A 22,049-nucleotide genomic window follows, 5' to 3' on the forward strand; every position below is an offset into this window, starting at 1 on the left:
CTCGGGGAAGCGGGTCGTTGTGGATCGCGATGTTGGTGGGGAAGGTGTCGAACGAGGCTGTGTCGGAGTCGACAGGCATCGGGTCGTTGGAGCCAACCGACTCCAGATCCACAGCGGGCTCGCTGGAGACATGGAGCTGGCCGAGAAGGTTGGCGAGGTGGTCGGTGCCCGCATCGGAGGCGAGCTCGTCGGAGGTGAAGGTTTCGTCGAGGAGATCGGCGAGGCTACCCGCGGCGCAGACGCTGGTGACGCCTTGCAGCGCGTCGTGGCAAGCGCCATCGGGCGTGCCGGGCTGGCTACGCTTGCTGGGGAGGAAGAGGGTTCTCGTCCAGAATAGGTCTCCGGACGACGGTGCACCTGGCCCCACGGTGGGCGCCAAATGTCGGGTGGTAGGTGCGACATATGCCAACGGATGGCTTATCATTGTGGGAGCCAGTAAGACGTCGTCGGTGCCTGGAAACGGGATAAGGCGAAGACATGCACGCCGGCGGATCTTACCCAGCTTCGGGGCTCTCCGTGGAGATAACACCCCTACTGCTGCTCTGCGGGGTCTCCGCATGATCACTAGATGGACAAGTAGCTACACAATGCTCCTTGAGCTGTTTGGTGGGAGGAGGAAGAAGGGCACGACTAGCCTGCTTCTTCTCCTTGTGTGGTGTCTAGGACTAGCAGGGGGTCAAACCCTTTGCATGGGTGCCCCGGGGGGTTTATATAGGCCTACCCCCCGGGGGTACAATGGTAATCCGACTGGACGCGGGGCCCAGCCGTCTGTGACTGCGCTCGCCGGCTTCTGCGCCGCCTGCTGGGGCCCGCCGACTGGTGGGTCCCGCCGGCTGCCGGCCCCTTGGTCGACAGGCAGGCCCCACTGTCCAGGACTTGGTCGGCGGCTGATCACTGTGGCTCCATCCTTGTGACGTGGGCTTCGTCGTGGTAGGCGCGCTACAGTGCCGCTGCCCGTCGGGCGATCGCTGTAGCCTCATCGCGTCTTGTCTCCTTAATGGGGCATCTCCATTGAGGGAGGTGGCAAGCCGGCTGCGGGGAGCCGGCTCTGTCTTGGGCCGACTGGGGGGGAGGCGTGGCCGCCTTTGGGTGTCTCTCTGCCCGAAGGGGCCCACCATCTGTGGGCCGCGCTGGCGGCCCGTCGTGGGTGACGCCAGGGTCAGCATGGCAACAGTGCCGCGCCGGACGGGTCATGCCCACTCCGTACGGCGCACTGTGCCAGGCGTGCTCCGGGATTCGGGGGAGGCAGGCTTCACTGTAGCCACGCCCCATCACATCGCCGCTAGGTGGATGCAAACTTTGAGGGTACGGTCTCGACCGCTTTATGGGAGCCGGCTTCTTGGAGTCGGCCTTCTCGCGGCCGGCTTCCCGAAGTCGGCCCTCCCAGGGCTTTCTTCGTGAGGGCTAAAGTCGGGCCGCCTTCCGAAAGCCGGCCTGGATGACAGCCAGCAAGGGGAAGGTGGCCCCATGTCTTGGGTTCTTGAGAGCCGGACGGGCTCCTATTTTTTTCAGAAGGGCCAGGGGAAGCCGGCTAGGCTACCCATGGCTATTTACTCCGACACTAGTGTGGAGTATAAAAGGGGAAAACGATAAGCATTGTGAGTATAGTGTTGAGCGTGCCATGGCGGATCTGAAGGTGCAAACCAGACAAAGGCAACTTCGCAACCAATGTCTGCTTTCAACTAACAAGTAAGTGCTGGAGAATCAGAGTAAAGCAGTGGCGGTCTATTTTCTTGCTGCGATAAATAAGTTGAACAGATACGGAAGAGTACCACCTCTGGTGCGTTGCCATGTACGCATCTGCTGAGAATTTGATGGTGCTGCGGCGGTGATGGCTGTCGGCGGCATGGAAGCAGATCTAGGAAGGTAGACGGTGGCAGCGGGGGAAATATACCGGCGTGGTGGACGAGACAGTCATAGGAGCGGTGCCGACAAGGTGGACGACGGCGGGGATGAAGCGAGAGGACGAGATGCAAGGATCCCGGTCTGAAGCCGTGGATGAGAGAGGTCAATCTCTTGTAATGGACGATGACATCGGGGTATCAGCCCCGGCATGGTGGAGGAGGACGACGGTGGATGGGGTGGTGGACGGAGGAGGCTGAGGTGGAGAGGTGTTTTGGTGCCCATGGAGTATGAATGCGGAAATGGAGGGAGAGAGGAAGGGGCAAACCATGTCTTCAGGGCACACTTGTCTCAAATGCGAGGACATTTACAAACTTAGCCCCTGTTTAAAATTTCCTACATCACAACAATATTAGTCGGTTGGGCAATCTCGCATACACTGAATATTTGCCGACGAGAGTTTGTTTTGGCGCCCACCGTGTATGAATCGGGGAGGTAGTCGATTTCGGCCAAGGAGACATTGTGTTTTGGCTCCCACCATGTATGAATCCGGGTGAGAGGCGGTTATGTCACGTTTGAGTGAAATTACAAACCTACCCCTATCGAAACCTATAGAAATCGAGTAGATAGGCTTTGTGTGTGAGGGATAGGTAGTAATTTCCATCTCGCAGATTTTGGTTTGGGGCGGTTACTGCGACTTCCCCCGCTTCGTTCAAATTTTTGCAGAGCAAGAGTGCACGTTTACCGTGCCAACTCAATTCGAATCCAGTTTGTATTCTATTTTTGTTCGTGCAGGATCCACTTTCGATAGGAATAAAATTCTATATACATCATTTCTGTATACTTTCAAAAGCAGAACAAAGAATTCTACTCCTTTATATATATTATACGATTTACAAATACAATGATCTCAAAATCATAAGGTTGAATTGAAAAAATTTAAACCAAATTATGTTGTACTAAAATGTATGGATCAGTAATATCTACATATTAAATAACATAGATGCGCGTGAATTCTTATGAGTATGCATGTTTGATAGATCAATTTTGGTTCGAGTATGAATTACATGTATCATCATCTCGAATTCAAATATTTGAATCCCTTTTATGTTGACATTTTCTATACACGCAACTAAATATTTGAATCTCCTTTCACGCCCATCTATCTCGCATGCTCCTTCATGTAGCTATCACTCCCTTTTCTCCAGCTCACTCGCACGCACTTCATGTTTCTCCCTTGAGAAGTGTCACAGTCTCCCTATCATTATACATTACACGTTTTTCATTATCTCTCACGTCTCTACCATTCTCTGGTATCACTTGGTACCTAAACTTTCTTTTTCACCGCCACACACACACACACTCTCACTCATCTTTCAGTTTGTTGTTATCTCTATATGGTTCTCTCACACACCCTATATCTCTCTAGATATGACTCATACCACTAAAATTATCTCTATATGGTCCTTTCTGTCTCCATTCCAGTTATAAAACTAACATTATTCATTTGTTTCTCGATCAGACACAATCCCCCCTCTCTCTCTCACACACACACAACTCCTGCTTCCACTCCCCTTCCCGACTACCGTCTTTCTTATACACACACAAAACTCTCACTTTCGCACCCCGGGCTCCTATTTCTCTCACAAACATTGATCAACTAGCCTCCAGATTGGTTCATACACCCGCACACTCGTGCTGCCACTATCTTGTACATCTCTCTCTCGCGCTCCTTGTATCTATGTAGATTTTTCGTCCCTTCTTGAGACACGCCCTCTCGATCATGCACACACACACACTATCACCTCATTTTAAGCCGATACCTCTCGCACAAACACTCTTTGTGTCTTTGTCACACACGCACTCCATCCTCCTCCTCTCTCTCTCTCTCTGACACACACATCACACACACATGGGCTTTTGCAACAACTAGCAAGATGCCCATGCGTTGCACGGAACATCAAGATGCATTTGTATGAGTAGTTTATCTTGTGGGACAAAAGGATGAATGATGGAAGGACTTATTTGAAAATATGGAGAGGGGTGTGGGTATCTTTTTGCAAAATTGCCATAGTTTCCTTCCTATCCGTCGGATATAAATCGGACGGCTATTGCAGGATGGCACGCACACCATTATCACCAACTCTGTTTTTATAAGAGTAGAAATTAGAGATATACCACTTCTCGAATCTTGAAACCAACCACATTCCACCCTTATCTCATCAAAACCGCCAAAGGAATATATTTTGAGTGAAACATAACATATTTTTAGTGATATACGTATTTCAAAAGTAGACATTTTTTTCTATCAGATCTGTGAATGTGTATTAATCTACTATGATTGTGTGGCAACGCATTGGCACATTGCTAGTTATTACTACTGTATAATTTTTTGGACACCACACAAACGGTGGAGTACATATACGAAGACAAGAGGCGCACACACGCAGTTGGTCTCTTGCGGTCTCGCACACATGAGATTTACATAAAGGCACCGTAAACAAATAAAGCCTAAAACCCTAGGTTCATGATTGCTTCATGTGCGGGTACCGAGTACGTGGTGGAGCGCACCTTTGTAGGAATAGCCAGCTCGTGTGATAATTTGATCCATAGGAGTTGATGGTCGGGACCACAGGCGAACAACCTGGAGGCGGTGGCTCGGTAGTCGCCACTGATCGAGTAGCCATGTTTAAAATATCATTTTTAGCGGGGTAAGAGTTCCAATTTTCAATGGCGCATTATAAGTAGTAAGTAGTTTTTAGAACGATTGGTACGGAGCGAAAATGGAATTCATAACTACTACCTGCGTCCTGGTTTACTGGTCCCCATCATATTTTGGGTCAAAGTTTGTCCACGAATTTTACTTGTAAAATGTGAATGGAAAACGAGATTTTGTTATACCCAAACAAAAAAGGACTAAGGGAATGATCACTATGACATGGACGTGACCTCTCATAGAGTAGGCATTGAACCGGCATGCCGGCGTTGAGGGCCCCACTCGCTGCAGGCCATGTTGAGCACGCCTCCTCGTCGCATGCAGCCGGCTTTAGACTGCCCCACCTGCCTCCATTGAATCCGTGCGTGTGTCGGCACCACGTCCTTCCACGAGCCGGCTGGCATATTAGAACACAACGTCAACTGGCTCCTCTCGTCCGCTCGCTATCTAAACGAGGCTAGACGCCTGCCAAGAACCGTACCACACCACTGCTCCCCATATCCTCCTTGCACCATTTTCTCCACAATCTCCATAGCATCCGATGAGCAGGAAGACGAGTTCTCCGGCATAAAAGTCGGCTGGGTGCCTTGACAAGCCAAGCAACTCACTGCCCCACCTCCCTCCCCGCCCCAGGCCGTCAGTACAATGGGCCAGCCTCCAGGCGAGCAAGCGGAGGAGCAAGATGCTGCTCTAAGATGGCCCCTGGTGCATCTACTCGATGCTCCAAGCCCGCTCACAAAGGAGTGGCCAGTTGTTGCACGCCGGCACATGGGGGACCACGACGTCTAGTGCACCGTGGTTGGCTGCGGCATCCGACCCAAATGTTGGCGGAACCGCGGCATACTTGTGGAGGTGGCCAACACGTTTGCAGCCACCGCCGACACCAAGGAATAGTAGACCACGGGAGCCGCCGCCGCCGCTCTGAACCAACGAATGCTACGACCACCGTGTCAACGGCATAGACACCCAGTGTGTTGCCCAGTTTGGCTCAAAACATCATGGACCCCAGCCATGGCCAGCATTAGAAATTATACCTTCTTCCAGAAGTTATTTGTGATTAGTCAAAAATGACCAAAATATAATTAATTACGCATGTTCTTGACTTGTTGTGCTCACACTGGTAGTAGGAACAAGAGGTTTTTCTTTATTTATAACTCTCCTCACATTTTTTGGCTTTGAAGTGAATCATGGTTATGGACATTATCTATGAATGTGCAAATATATGTGAATATGAGTCTGATGTGGACGTTGAACTTGGAATGTTGGGCTTGCGCGTGAACTATACCATGTCCAATGCTTCGTGTCTTATTGTTTGGAAAGTAATTGTTGTTATTGCATGACCCAAAAAAAATTATTTTGTGCCACATTAGTAGATGCACGAACATCACAACAGGCAAGCTGACTGGATAAACATTTGAACCTAGCTATTATGAAGGAAAATTTGTATTGACAAGAGTCTTAGATAGCAGGAGATTCCTAGCCTGCTCTGCCTCTGCTAGCTTCTTTCTGTCTTCTTCCATCTCTTCGTTTGCTTGGGTGAAGAGAGCATTTGATTGCCCTTGTCACTTCTTCAGGAACTCAGCTACATTCTGAAGGGCTACTTCATGCTCTATTTCAGCCTTTACTAGAGCCACGAGGACACAAACAGTTGATGAATCCACCTAGCTTGTGTTTAATCCAGCATCATCTGGGAATTTTCACCTTGTGTCTAATCCAGCATCATTAGGGAATGGGCACCTTGTGTGTAATCCAGCCTCATTTTGGAAACATGATCTCGAGATTGACCATACTTCCCTCCTCGCGGGAACAGCATCCTGACATGAAGTTACTTCTTTTTTAGATCAATACTCAGAGCAACCCATATCCATTTAGTAGAAGCGAGATAAACAGGACTCGGAGAAGTTAATTCAAAAGGAAAAAATAAAAACAGACTCCAAGGTGAGAACACCCACTTCCTACATCAAACTAAAAACGAAAGCATTAGGACAATTAAGACTCTTCTTATTACACATCAAAGAACACGAGGCTAAGAGAAACGGAAACTACAACATATACACATCGAAGAACATGAGGCTAAACAAAAGTTATTGAAAGGGTGTTATGTGACGCCCCGAGACCGTTGTGCCAGGTGTCCTCCAGTTATTCGTTGTTGTTGCCTTGTCATTGCTTGCGTGTCATGCATTGCATATCATGTCATCATGTGCATTTCATTTGCCTACGTGTTCGTCTCATGCATCCGAGCATTTTCCCCGTTGTCCGTTTTGCAATCCGGCGCTCCTATGTCACCCGATGTCCCTTTCTACCTTCTTTTCGTGTGTGGCGGTTTAACATTTCCAGATTGGACCGAAACCCTAGATCCACTCCCTCCGCGCCGCCGGACACTTCTTCCACCGGCCGGACATGTCCAGCCGCCGCCGCCACCTCGTTCCCCCCAATCATGGGCTGCCACATCATCACCGCCACCTCCCGCGCCAACCCCGCCGTGCCACCTGTCCGCGCCCGCGCCCCACTTCGCCGCACCGCCCCGCCGGGCCCGCGGAGCCCATTGGAGGCCCGCCCGATCCACCCGGGCACGAACCGCCCCGCCACCTCTATCCGCGGGCGCTGCGCTCGCCGCCCTTCACCGCTCGTCGCCGAGTGCGCCGCCGCCCATCCGCTGGCGTCGAGCGCCGCCGTCTACCTTCGTCGGTCGCCGTCTCGCCGTCCAACTTTGCCTGCGGCTGCCGGACCTGCCCCGCCGCCGTTCGCCGTCCACCGGACCGCGCTGCCTCCTCCGGTGGTGCCCGCGCCGCCCAACACCTCTACACGCCTCGCCGCCGCGCTGTTGTCACCTGCTCGCCGGCCATCGCCATTGCGTGCCGCACCAGCCACCGGATCTGTCGTCCCCGTCGACTCCCGCGAGATCCGCGAAGCGGGATCAGATCCACCCGCTCGCTCATCCAAACGCCTCCACTCCATCGCGGATCCCTCCCTCCCGGGTCTTTTCCGTCCAGTTTTCGCGAGGTCTAATTTCACCGAGTCCCCAGATCCCAGTATTTTTATGCATATTTCATCGCATCATAACTCCGCATTCGTAACTCCGATTTGTGCGGGTAGCATATCAAAATGTTCGTCTCAGAGAGTACATCATTTCATCTCATTGCATCATTTTCATTTGAGCTCATCTTGATGCCCGAAATGCTGTTGGAAGAGAGTTATTTGAGTTAATTGTCAGATCTGCTGCATCAAATAGCTATTTGTCATTTTTGCCATGATTAATGTGTGCATGATATGCTCCTGAGCTCTACGTGTGTTTTGGTATATGCCATGCCATCTTTACAGAGGTGCTTACCATGTATTTTTGTGATATGTGTGGTGACTAGCACAAGCTTGCAAAGTGGTGCATTCGTTAATGCTGATTTCAGGGACTTAGAATTTCTCTAAGTCCTTGATCTGTTTTTATCAATATGCCATATGTTCATGTTGTTTCCTAGTGATCCGTGCCTCTTTTGAGGATGATCAATAAGGATGATTTGTTAATATTCTGGTGCTCTATCCATCCATGTCTTTGTTTGCATTTATGGAGCACCCTAACTGGAGTTAATCGAGCTCTACTTTTGCTATTTCGTGAATCCTGGCAGATTGTTTACTTGTTAGCGATTTTGCCGAGGATGTTGTTGTTGATCCGTGCATGCTATGTTGTTGTTCTTGCCATGCCTAGCTTATATGATATGTATTCTTGATGGGTGTATGGTTAGTTTGTCATGCCATGCTCTGTAGTGAGTGCATCGAGCTCGTAAACATGCCTACTCGTTAACAGATTTGCATGCTCCAGTTTTTCACCAAGTCCGTAACCTGATTATGTTTTTGCCATGTCCACATGCTTGCAATTGTATTTTCTGATCCCTTTTGGCTCAAGTTTACTAAGGGACTTTTGTTAAGTGCTTTGAGTAGCTTCATGTCATGCCTGGCTTTGCCATGTTAAGTTCCTGTAGCATATAGTTTTCATGCTGCAAAGTGTGCTACATGATATTTTGTTAAGCATTATGAGTGGATCCCTGCCATGTATTTTGTTGCCATGTTTGAGTGCTGTAGCATAATTATCTTGAGGCATTTAGATGGCTACTTGTTGTTTATCGCAGACCGGTGTCATATTTGTTTTGCTTGCCATTTCCAAACCGTGCATCCGATTCCGGTGTTCTTTATATCGATTTCAACCAAAATCACCTCACCTTTCCAGTGGCACTCTTGGATTTCCAGGTTGAGGACAGGTCCAATCATTCCTTTGCAAATCATGCATATGCATCACATACCGCATCCCGCATATCATTCCATGTTCATGTGTTGGTTGTTTACTATGTTGTGTGCTTCTTTCCGGTGTTTGCTTCTTCGGGTTGGTTCCGGTATCATCGCGTTTGTGAGGACCCGTTCGTCTACGTTCGTTTATCTTCTTCATGGACTCGTTCTTATTCCTTGCGGGATTTCAGGCAAGATGATCGTACCCTCGAAATCACTTCTATCTTTGCTTGCTAGATGCTCGCTCTTTTGCTATCCCTATGTTGCGATACCTATCACTTGGTTATCATGCCTCCTATCTTGTTAAGCCAAGCCTCTAACCCACCTTGTCCTAGCAAACCGTTGTTTGGCTATGTTACCACTTTGCTCAGCCCCTCTTATAGCGTTGTTAGTTGCAGGTGAAGATTGAAGTTTGGTCCTTGTTGGAACATGGAGATGTTGTTCCTTGTTGGAACAGGTTTACTTGTTGGGATATCACAATATATCTTATTTAATTAATGCATCTATATACTTGGTAAAGGGTGGAAGGCTCGGCCTTATGCCTGGTGTTTTGTTCCATTCTTGCCGCCCTAGTTTCCGTCATATCAGTGTTATGTTCCCGGATTTTGCGTTCCTTACGCGGTTGGGCTATAATGGGAACCCCTTGACAGTTCACCTTGAATAAAACTCCTCCAGCAATGCCCACCATTGGTTTTACCATTCGCCACCTAGCCCTTTTCTTTTCCCTTGGGAGTCGCGCTCCTGAGGGTCATCATTATTTTACCCCCCCCTTGGGCCAGTGCTCCTCTGAGTGTTGGTCCGACCGAGTAGACTGCGGGGCCACCTCGGGGCAACTTGAGGTTTGGTTTTACTCATAGGATGTCTCATCTGAGTGTGCCCTGAGAACAAGAATGTGCAGCTCCTATTGGGATTTGTCGGCACATTCGGGCGGTGTTGTTGGACTTGTTTTATCTTTGTCGAAGTTGTCTTGTAGAACCGGGATGCCGAGTCTGATCGGAATGTCTCGGGAGAAGGTTTATCCTTCATTGACCGTGAGAGCTTGTGATGGGCTAAGTTGGGACACCCCTGCAGGGATTTGAACTTTCAAAAGCCGTGCCCGCGGTTATGGGCAGATGGGAATTTGTTAATGTCCGGTTGTAGAAAACCTGAAGTTGACCTTAATTAAAATACATCAACCGCATGTGTTACCGTGATGGTCTCTTCTCGGCGGGGTCTGGGAAGTGAACACGGTGTTGGAGTAATGCTTGATGTAGGTTGTTCTAGGATCACTTCTTGATCATAGTTTTATCGACCGTGCCTTGCCTTCTCTTCTCGCACTCATTTGCGTTTGTTAGCCACCTAACATGCTAGTCGCTTGCTGCAGCTCCACCTCATACCTTTACCTTACCCATAAGCTTAAATAGTCTTGATCGCGAGGGTGTGAGATTGCTGAGTCCCCATGACTCACAGATACTTCCAAAAACCAGTTTGTAGGTGCCGATGTTACCGAGCAGGTGACGCAACCAAGCTCAAGGAGGAGCTCGATGAAGATCTTGTCCTTTGTGTTGTTTCGTTCTAGTTGATTAGTAGTGGAGCCCAGTTGGGGTCGATCGGGGATCTGTGTAGCATTTGGGGTAGTCTTCTTTTATTTTGGCTCCATAGTCGGGCCCTGATTGTATTTGGATGATGTAACGCTTTATTCATGTATTGTGTGAAGTGGCGATTGTAAGCCAACTATGTATCTCTTTCCCTTATGTATTACATGGGTTGTGTGAATATTACCTCACTTGCGACATTGCTTTCAATGCGGTTATGCCTCTAAGTCGTGCTTCGACACGTGGATGATATAGCCGCATCGAGGGTTTTATAAGTTGGTAATCAGAGCCTTCCCCGACCTTAGGAGCCCCTAGTGCTTGATCGAATTAGCTGCCGTTGTTGAGTCTAGAAAAATGTTTTGAGTCATTTAGGAATTATATATCGGAGAGTTTAGGAATGCTTTACTCCCTAGTCCCTTCATCGCTCTGGTGAGGCATCCTGACGTAGGGTTTTGACTCTTCTCTTCTCAAATTTTACTAAAAAAAATTTAGGATCACGCGGGTATATTGGAATCGTTCCGATGGTTTTGTGACGAGAACATTGTTCTTGGTGCCTCCTGTCATTTAGGGGTTGTGGCAGTCTCCCGGGGAGTTGAGCTCCGAGGTGTTGTCGTCACAATTTTATCGTTGCAGTTCTGGAATACCTGAGTTTAGTTCGCCGACATCGAAAATCTCTTTTATGCAGTTGTTGGTGAGATAACCTCGACGCCACCCAGTACTGGGGCGGGAGTTCGGGAGTATTGCCATAACTTGTATAACGGATGCTTTTGGAAGGTTGAGGTAGATGATTTCCGAAGGTTTCTTGGTTATGTGTTGAAGGATGGATACAGCTGGATGTAGGATTTGCTAGTTTGGGTGAGATATTATGCTTCCCCTGTATCCCCAACACCTGATTGCATAACTGGAAAGTTTTGGGAGTTTATAAGTGGTAATTCAAGTAGCTAGTAGGATATCTTTCCCACAGATGTATGATATGAAATTGGGGTTCGACGTCTAGTGGTCCACCTATTCACGGTCGGTTTTACAGTGGTCTCGTTGTGTCTTAAAGAGTCCTTGGCTATGCCGACTCGGGGACGCTTCGTATGTCATGTGCACTGCCTTGTACATGATGGTGTTGTACGATCGAGCTCGTGTAGGCCCCACTACGAAAACTTCGGACGAAATCTCTATAATATATTTGTTCTGGCTTATACTGCAAGCAAATCCTTTGTTTTTGTTTTGAGTCGTGGTATTCGAGTTGCTTCGAAATGAAATGTTGATTCCATACTTATCCTAAGCGGTGTTCTCATATTTCTATGTGAATACTAATCCTTCTGGATCATCGAGATTGTCATGTTAATTCCTTTTCAACCGGTGCGCTTCTCTTCTAGTGGATCCAATCTTTTTCAACATCCGCAAGATCAACTCAAGTCTTCTCAACAGTGTTGTTTCATCCATCCCAAATTGCCTTTGTTTTCCCGCCCGCCCACCCTTTTTCTTCAAGGACTCAGATTTCTTATTCAAGTATCCTTTTATTGATGAGAAGTCTCGCCAGTCTTTTCCGTTAATGTTCTTATCCGTTGATTCTCAGGAAGATGCTAAGGAAGCTTCAAGTTCATCTCTCGTCACTCATTTTGTTCTCCGGTGGATTCAATTCGAGTTTTCGGTGTTGATCATATTCTTTTATGTATTTCAATGTTTTCTCATGTTGTTGCACCTCATAATCATTCCCCGCTTGCTATTCAATTGTTCCGGAGTGCTCAAGATATCTCGAAGATTTGTGTTTTCCACTCTGAATTCGTTCAAGATCTTTCGAGGATGTTCTCTCATTCAAGTCTTTTATTTCAACCGATGCATTATCTCTCTTCAAATCGTTCAACGGTGTTTCTTTTGAGTGGGCCCTAACCCACAGGTCTTTTCCCAGGATCTTACCTGACTCTTCTTATTTTCCCGGAGCTATCCTCAAATTTCTTTTCGAAGTTTGACGTAAGAACGATTTGTCATCAGTCAAATGTTTTTCTCCAAGATATTTCAAATTCTTTTCATCGTTGGTTCAACCTTTCTAATTTTCATCCCGGAATGTCGCAACAATTTGGTGGTTTCTCGTCGTCATTCTCAGATTTTGAAGACCGAAGAAGAGTTTTACCTCTATATCTTATCCGTTCTCTCAGAGATTCGTGGTTCTAATTCGAGGCCATCCTCTCATAATTGTTTTGATCGTGAGAATTCTTTTCACCTATCTGAAGCAATTCAAGATTCTGCTCAGTTTGATTATCCGGAGCCCATCATCTAAGATTTATTCAGTCCAGCTTTCAGCTCTCATACTCTAAATCATACCGGTGTCTAAATCAAGGATTCTCTAATTAGCTCGTAATCTCTTTGTTCTCATGGATCTAAATTCTCTCAAGCATCTTCGTTTAATTGCTAATACTTCCTGGTGTTTCTTCATGTTTTAATCGTTCTTTTTCAATTCTGACGGTGGTTCTCTCAAGATTTCTTGTTCCTTCATTTATCATATCAATTTATTCATTGTTTCAATTATTACAGTGGATCGTTGAAGACCTTCTCAAGTTGGCGCGATATCTATCTTAATCCTTTCTTCGAGAATAAGTAGTATGCCAAATCTGTTGTTTGTCATCAATTTAATTGGTGAAGGATAAGCATAATGTAATCCTTACTCTTATTCCATCCAAGTGATTAATTTCCTATTCCGGAGGCTCATCAAATTCCTGATTTCAATTGTGTCATCTTCTCTTTTTCCCGGAGTTCCAACCTTTTTCAATTACATCTCCACGGAGATTCATTTAAATAATTGCAAGGCTTCAATCTTATTCTTTTCATCATTCAATTATTTTGGATCATTCTTTTATTACCCGAGCTCTTCATGAAGGTTCTACATGATGGATTCATCAAGGATTTAATTCCTTCTCGAAGTGTTCATCGACAGTCTTTGCTAAGAAGCTCATGTTTTCTTCATCTTGCTATCCGGAGTGCAAATTCTTTCTTCCGTATCATTGGAGGTGGTATTATGTCATTTTTGATAATTTGAGTTCATTTTTCATGATTCACATGTTGTCAAGAATGAGATATTTTAAATCCATCAATCTCGTCATTGGAATTATCTTGGGTTATATTTCACCTAAAGCTTTCCCTAAGGAGTAATGCTATTAATGGTGATAATATATGATCCAAGTTTTTCATTTATCCTCCCGGTGAAATAGTTTCTCGTCTCCTTGTTCTTATCAATCCAATTATTTTTCCCGTGAGTGGCAGGTTGTCACCTCATAATTTGAGATGTATTCCATAAGACCATATCAAGCTTATTCCTTTCGTTGTTGGTTTTCCAACAACTCCGTTCTAGCTTTTGTTGTAAGCATGCTCCCTCAAGACCTTGTTTCCCTTCGTTCACTTCATTCCATTCTTACTTTTGTTCCGGAGGCATTGTGATGCTCATCTTTTCAACCCATCATCTCGTTTTGTCACAGATCATGTTCTTTTCATGCCTATCCATTTAACCGGAATGTTGTGCCCTTTTGCTCAAGTTCTTTTCGCCTTATCCAGCCTTGCATCTCTTTTCAACCGGAGTGCTGCCCGAATTTGTTCTTACTTGTTCCTCTTTCTTAACGGAGTGCTTTCAACTTCATTTATCTCTGTTGTATTCTTTTCTCAATATGGCTTAACCTCTTCAAGGTTCGTAGTTTCACTCGTTTGTCAAAGAAGCGACTTAGTTTTACCTCTTCTCCTTTCTCTTCCGTTTTTTCCCTCCGGTGCCATTCTAGATCTCGGGACGAGATCCTCTCGTAGTGGTGGAGTGTTGTGACGCCCCGAGACCATTGTGCCAGGTGTCCTCCAGTTATTCGATGTTGTTGCCTTGTCATTGCTTGTGTGTCATGCATTGCATATCATGTCATCATGTGCATTTCATTTGCATACGTGTTCGTCTCATGCATCCGAGCATTTTCCCCGTTGTCCGTTTTGCAATCCGGCGCTCCTATGTCACCCGGTGTCCCTTTCTACCTTCTTTTCGTGTGTGGGGGTTAAACATTTCCGGATTGGACCGAGACTTGCCAAGCGGCCTTGGTTTACTACCGGTAGACCGCCTGTCAAGTTTCGTACCATTTGGACTTCGTTTGATGCTCCAACGGTTAACCGAGGGACCGAGAAGGCCTCGTGTGTGTTGCAGCCCAACACCCCTCCAAAGTTGCCCAAAACCCACTTAAACCCTCTCCATCATCTCGGTTGTTCGATCACGATCGCGTGGCCGAAAACCGCACCTCATTTGTACTCTCCTAGCTCCCTCTACCTATAAATATGTGTCTCCCTCCGAAATTCTCGCGCAGACGAAACCCTAGATCCACTCCCTCTGCGCCGCCAGACACTTCTTCCACCGGCCGGACATGTCCAGCCGCCGCCACCACATCGCTCCGCCCAATCGTGGGCTGCCACATCATCACCGCCAGCTCCCGTGCCAACCACGCCGTGCCACGTGTCCGCGCCAGCGCCCCACTTCGCCGCACCGCGCCGCCGGGCCCACGGAGCCCGCGGGAGGCCCGCCCGAGCCACCCGGGCCCGAACCACCCCGCCGCCTCTGTCCGTGGGTGCTGCGCTCGCTGCCCTTCACCGCTTGTCGCCGAGTGCGCCGCCGCCCATCCGCCGGCGTCGAGCGCCGCCGTATACCTTCATCGGTCGCCGTCTCGCCGTCCACCTTCTCCCGCGGCTGCCGGACCTGCCCCGCCGCCGTTCGCTATCCAACGGAGCGCGCCGCCTCCTCCGGTGGTTCCCGCGCCGCCCAGCTCCTCTACACGCCTCGCCGCCGCACCGTTGTCACCTGCTCGCCGGCCATCGCCGTTGCCTGCTGCACCGGCCACCGGATCCGTCGTCCCCGTCGACTCCGGCGAGATCCGCGAAGCGGGATCAGATCCACCCGCTCGCTCATCCAAACGCCTCCACTCCATCCCGGATCCCTCCGTCCCGGGTCTTTTCCATCCAATTTTCGCGAGGTCTAATTTCTCTAAGTCCCCAGATCCCAGTATTTTTATGCATTCTTCATCGCATCGTAACTCCGCATTCGTAACTCCGATTTGTGCGTGTAGCATATCAAAATCTTCGTCTCAGAGAGTACATCATTTCATCTCATTGCATCATTTTCATTTGAGGTCATCTTCATGCCCGAAATGCTGTTGGAAGAGAGCTATTTGAGTTAATTGTCAGATCTGCTGCATCAAATAGCTATTTGTCATTTTTGTCATGATTAATGTGTGCATGATATGCTCCTAAGCTCTACATGTGTTTTGTTATATGCCATGCCATATTTACAGAGGTGCTTACCATGTATTTTTGTGATATGTGTGGTGACTAGCACAAGCTTGCAAAGTGGTGCATTCGTTAATGCTGATTTCAGGGACTTAGAATTTCTCTAAGTCCTTGATCTGTTTTTATCAATATGCCATATGTTCATGTTGTTTCCTAGTGATCCGTGCCTCTTTTGAGGATGATCAATAAGGATGATTTGTTAATATTCTGGTGCTCTATCCATTCATCTCTTTGTTTGCATTTATGGATCACCATAACTTGAGTCAATCGAGCTCTACTTTTGCTATTTCATGAATCCTGGCAGATTGTTTACTTGTTAGCGATTTTGCCGAGGATGTTGTTGTTGATCCGTGCATGCTATATTGTTGTTCTTGCCATGCCAAGATTATATGATACGTATTCTTGATGGGTGTATGCCTAGTTTGTCATGCCATGCTCTGTAGTGAGTGAATCGAGCTCGTAAACATGCCTACTCGTTAACAGATTTGCATGCTCCAGTTTTTGCCATGTTCACATGCTTGCAATTGTATTTTCTGATCCCTTTTGGCTCAAGGTCACTAAGGTACTTTTGTTAAGTGCTTTGAGTAGCTTCATGTCATGCCTTGCTTTGCCATGGTAAGTTCATGTAGCATATAGTTTTCATGCTCCAAATTGTGCTACATGATCTGAAATTCTAGGCTTGTGTTAATTTCACGAAGTCTGAAACCTGTTGACCAATTGCTCTTTTGCCATGCTTGTTTGAACCTGTTAATGGATGAATTGGCCGTAGCTCAGTGTTCATCATTTTTAAGCATTATGAGTGGATCCCTGCCATGTATTTTTTTGCCATGTTTGAGTGCTGTAACATAATTATCTTGATGCATTTAGATGGCTACTTGCTGTTTATCACAGACCGGTGTCATATTTGTTTTGCTTGCAATTTCCAAACCGTGCATCCGATTCCAGTGTTCTTTATATCGATTTCAACCGAAATCACCTCACCTTTCCAGTGGCACTCTTGGATTTCCAGGTTGAGGACAGGTCCAATCATTCCTTTGAAAATCATGCATATGCATCACATACCGCATCCCGCATATCATTCCATGTTCATGTGTTGGTTGTTTACTATGTTGTGTGCTTCTTTCCGGTGTTTTCTTCTTCCGGTTGGTTCTGGTAACATCGCGTTTGTGAGGCCCCATTCTTCTATGTTCGTTTGTCTTCTTCATGGACTCGTTCTTCTTCCTTGCGGGATTTCAGGCAAGATGATCGTACCCTCGAAATCACTTCTATCTTTGCTTAGTAGATGCTCGCTCTTTTGCTATGCCTATGTTGCGATACCTACCACTTTCTTATCATGCCTCCCGTCTTGTTAAGCAAAGCTTCTAACCCACCTTGTCCTAGCAAACCGTTGTTTGGCTATGTTACCGCTTTGCTCAGCCCCTCTTATAGCGTTGTTAGTTGCAGGTGAACATTGAAGTTTGTTCCTTGTTGGAACATGGAGATGTTGTTCCTTGTTGGAACATGTTTACTTGTTGGGATATCACAATATATCTTATTTAACGCATCTATATACTTGGTAAAGGGTGGAAGGATCGGCCTTATGCCTGGTGTTTTGTTCCACTCTTGCCGCCCTAGTTTCCGTCATATCGGTGTTATGTTCCCGGATTTTGCGTTCCTTACGTGGTTGGGCTATAATTGGAACCCCTTGACAGTTTGCCTTGAATAAAACTCCTCCAGCAATGCCCAACATTGGTTTTACCATTCCCCACCTCGCCCTTTTCTTTTCCCTTGGGAGTCGCGCTCCTGAGGGTCATCATTATTTTACCCCCCCCTGGGCCAATGCTCCTCTGAGTGTTGGTCTGACCGAGCAGACTGCGGGGCCACCTCGGGGCAACTTGAGGTTTGGTTTTACTCATAGGATGTCATATCTGAGTGTGCCCTGAGAATGAGATATGTGCAGCTCCTATCGGGATTTGGCTGCACATTCGGGCGGTGTTGCTGGACTTGTTTTATCTTTGTCGAAGTTGTCTTGTAGAACCAGGATGCCGAGTTTGATCGGAATGTCTCGGGAGAAGGTTTATCCTTCATTGACCGTGAGAGCTTGTGATGGGCTAAGTTGGGACACCCCTGCAGGGATTTGAAATTTCGAAAGCCGTGCCCGCGGTTATGGGCAGATGGGAATTTTTTAATGTCCGGTTGTAGAAAACCTGAAGTTGACCTTAATTAAAATACATCAATCGCGTGTATTACCGTGATGGTCTCTTCTCTACGGGGTCCGGGAAGTGAACACGGTGTTGGAGTAATGCTTGACGTAGGTTGTTCTAGTCTCACTTCTTGATCATAGTTTTATCGACCGTGCCTTGCCTTCTCTTCTCGCTCTCATTTGCGTATGTTAGCCACCTAACATGCTAGTCGCTTGCTGCAGCTCCACCTCATACCTTTACCTTACCCATAAGCTTAAATAGTCTTGATCGCGAGGGTGTGAGATTGCTGAGTCCCCGTGACTCACAGATACTTCCAAAAACCAGTTTGCAGGTGCCGATGTTACCGAGCAGGTGACGCAACCAAGCTTAAGGAAGAGCTCGATGAAGATCTTGTCCTTTGTGTTGTTTCGTTCTAGTTGATTAGTATTGGAGCCCAGTTGGGGTCGATCGGGGATCTGTGTTGCATTTGGGGTAGTCTTCTTTTATTTTGGCTCCGTAGTCGGGCCCTGATTGTATTTGGATGATGTAATGCTTTATTCATGTAATGTGTGAAGTGGCGATTGTAAGCCAACTATGTATCTCTTTCCCTTATGTATTACATGGGTTGTGTGAAGATTACCTCACTTGTGACATTGCTTTCAATGCGGTTATGCCTCTAAGTCGTGCTTCGACACGTGGGAGATATAGCCGCATCGAGGGCGTTATATGTTACTTACCAAAGCTCGTTTTACAGGTTCAGTGCAGCTCCTCTTTAACTTGACATGCTCCTTGAAGATGTCCCCAATATCCTATGTTTGGTCTTTATTGCTCCTCTGCATGTTCGCACTCGTGGTTTTAAAATGTCAACATGGCAAGAAAAATATAGTAATACTCACACATCTTGTGGGCAACATTAAAGCACTCATCTACCATATTAGAGCATCTCCAAGAGAAGGCAACATGCGGCATGTTAAAAAACATTTACAGCACCGGAATGGCTAGTTTTTGTGGGCACTGAGTGCTGGCTCCAGCAGACGCGCTATATTTTTTCTCCTTTCTACTCTAACTCGGTACACATTCGACTCTGAGTCGATACTGGCATAGATAGATACAAGCAAGATGCCCGTGCATTGCACGTAACATCAAGATGTGTTTGTATGAGTAGTTTATCTTGTGAGGGGACAGGATGAACGAGGGAAGGCTTTATTTGCAAATGTGGAGAGGGGTGTGGGTATCTTTTTGCAAAATTACCATAGTTTCCTTCCTATCCATCAGATATAAATCGGACGGCCTATATTGCAGGATGGCAAGCACACCATCATCACCAACTCTGTTTTTTATAAGAGTAGAGATAGAGAAGTAGAGATAGAGAGTAGAGAGTAGAGACATAGATAGTTCTCAACATAGATATAGCATAGATAGATAAAAATAGATAGTTCAACTACTACTCCTTATCTGATTCCTCCTCGGTGATCTCCTCCTCTGACGTCTCAATGTAGGCGTCAAGATACCGATCGTCGTCAGAGTCCCAGGGCGATGCTGCTCCTAGCTTCATGTTGAACTCAGCGGCCACTTTCTGCGTAAGCTTGTCCTCGCGACAGGCGGCTCGCTCTGCCCTCCTCTTCTCCCTCTCCGCCCTCCTTTGCGCGTAGAACTCACGCTCGTTGATGATGTCCTGCGGGAAGCATTGGCGCCACAGCGTCATGGCTTCCTCATCCATCTTGGAGATGCCCAGACCATACTCCCGCCTCCGGTTGTCGCGATGATCCTCGTCGGTGATAAGCCACGGTGGAGGCGCGAGTTCCTACGCACGCTCCCGCGTCGGCACGTTGGTGAAGTTCAATGTTCTATGAGGCCACCGGAGGTGCCACGCTGCCGCGTCGTATGCGCGAGCAGCCGCATGGGTATTTTCAAAACTGCCGAGGCCGAGGCACATCCCGCGGAACCGGATCTCGGTGGAGAAGCTGCCGGAGGGGTGTGCGCTGGCGCCGCGGTATCCCCAAGTTTCCCGGCGACGCGGCGGCGGCGAAGCGAGAAAGAGCAGGGACAGAGCGGTGCTGAGGCACAGACCAGGGAGAGAGAGCGGTGGCAAGGCACAGAGCGGTGGGAGGGTGTTGGATTTTATAAAGCGCCGGACGTCGCGCGCCAAAACTAGTGCGCGCCTGGCTGCTTTTTCCCACACGCGCGATCCTTTCCTGACGTCCCTGCTATCTCTACTCTCTTCTCTACTCTTATATTTATTTTATATTTATCTCTACTCTCTCCCCTTATAAAAACAGAGTTGGTGATGATGGTGTGCCTGCCATCCTGCAATATAGGCCATCCCATTTATATCCGACGGATAGGAAGGAAACTATGGCAATTTTGTAAAAAGATACCCACACCCCTCTCCACGTTTGCAAATAAGGCCTTCCCTCATTCATCCTTTTATCACACAAGATAAACTACTCATACAAATGCATCTTGATGTTCTGTGCAATGCATGGGCATCTTGCTAGTTCTAAAAAACTTTCCATCATTTGCCACACTATTGGTTGCAGATGAAGGACCTACCCAAGCACAGTGTGATATAGGAGCGATGCACAATTACAAGGTGATATTCTATTGAACAATGGAGGCTATAACCAATTAATTTTATGGGAACAATAGCAACCAGGAAATGTGAAAGGTAGGTGTGAACAAAATTGGAACTACACATGTAGTGCTAAGACATTCAATACACACATTACCAATCGAGGAGGAGTACGATGGTCGCCGCGGCTTCTGTGCATCATGGTCGGCAATGGGAGTCAGTTTATTGTCCATGATGGTGTTGCTTATGTAATTGGCGTCGGCTTTCGGGAAGCAGATTCGATACCATGGAAGATAGTGGCGGGGAAGAGGCTCCATGTACGTCGACGATGATGGACCGACTCCAGTGCGGCGTACGACGTCGTCGATGAGGCAGATGCGCTATGGTGAATGAGTGTGCTAATGTAGAAGGGGAGGAGCACGAAGGCTGCGGTGCTGTGGAGAAGTCTATTTTGCGGTGGGGATAGAAAATGGGGAGTATTCAGGTGTACTACTCTGGGTGCCGGGATGGGGTTGGCTGGGTAGGGTGGACCTCAAGTTACCAAAATAGCTCCCTACCAAGCGTCATCCGTAGGCCAGTTCCAAAGTGTATGTTGGTAACTTCGCACTGCTTGAATCAGGGTCGCGAGAGATTTTCCTGCCGACCTCAAAATTTTGTGACACTTAACTCCCCGTGTGGCGTGTTTGGTGATTGGGCTAAGCAACTAGCGAGTAGTACTAGTAGTTAGCAGTACTAGTAACTACTAGTACTTCCTCCGTTTTTATTAACTCTGCATATTCGGTTTGTCCAAATTCAAACTTCCTAAAGTTTGACCAAGTTTATAGAAAAATATAAACATTTACCATAACAAATATGTATGATGTGAAAGTACATTCAATAATGAATCTAATGGTATTTATTTGTTATTGTATATGTTAATGTTTTTTGTTATAAACTTTGTGAGAGTTTACAAAACTTGACGTTGACCAATGCTAATATGCGAACTTGAATAAAAATGGAGGGAGTACACATTTGTTTTCTTAGTTTGTAGTGAATTAATCATTTGTTGTAATCATGAAATAAATATATTAGGCTACTGACTTCGAATGTAATGGTCTATACAATTCAATAGTTAGAATCATAGTCGAATTCCAAGATGTATACGAGGTCTATCGTACTTCACAATATGCTCAAACTCACATAATCCCAGTCAAATGAAAATCTAAATGCATTTCATAGTTATTACTTTGTAGGATGCAACAAAACTAACCATAACTTTACATCATCCATTATAAAAGCAACATTTTGAACACATCCCAATGTGTGAATGAAATGTGTAGAGAGAGCTTGCGAAGACGGAGCAGATAGGGCGGGAAAAATTGTATGTATGTGGGCGAGAGAGTAGGAGACAAACCTAATGAGAGAGAGATAGAGGGAGAGAAAGAGAGAGAGGAAGAAGTTAGATATGTGAGAAAGATGGGGACATGTAATATACGTGAGATGCATGTGCATCCGGATTTTGTACACGTGGAAGGAGAAGACACAACAGGTTTGATGAGAGAGATGGAAAAACATAGACAAGAGGGGAAGGATCTCGTGGGTTGAGGGATTGATAATTTTGTGCGGGGGAGAGAGGG

Source organism: Triticum urartu, chromosome 4A, assembly GCF_056163025.1.
Source record: "Triticum urartu cultivar PI428250 chromosome 4A, HENAU_Tu73, whole genome shotgun sequence".
In the NCBI taxonomy this organism is placed as follows: domain Eukaryota; kingdom Viridiplantae; phylum Streptophyta; class Magnoliopsida; order Poales; family Poaceae; genus Triticum; species Triticum urartu.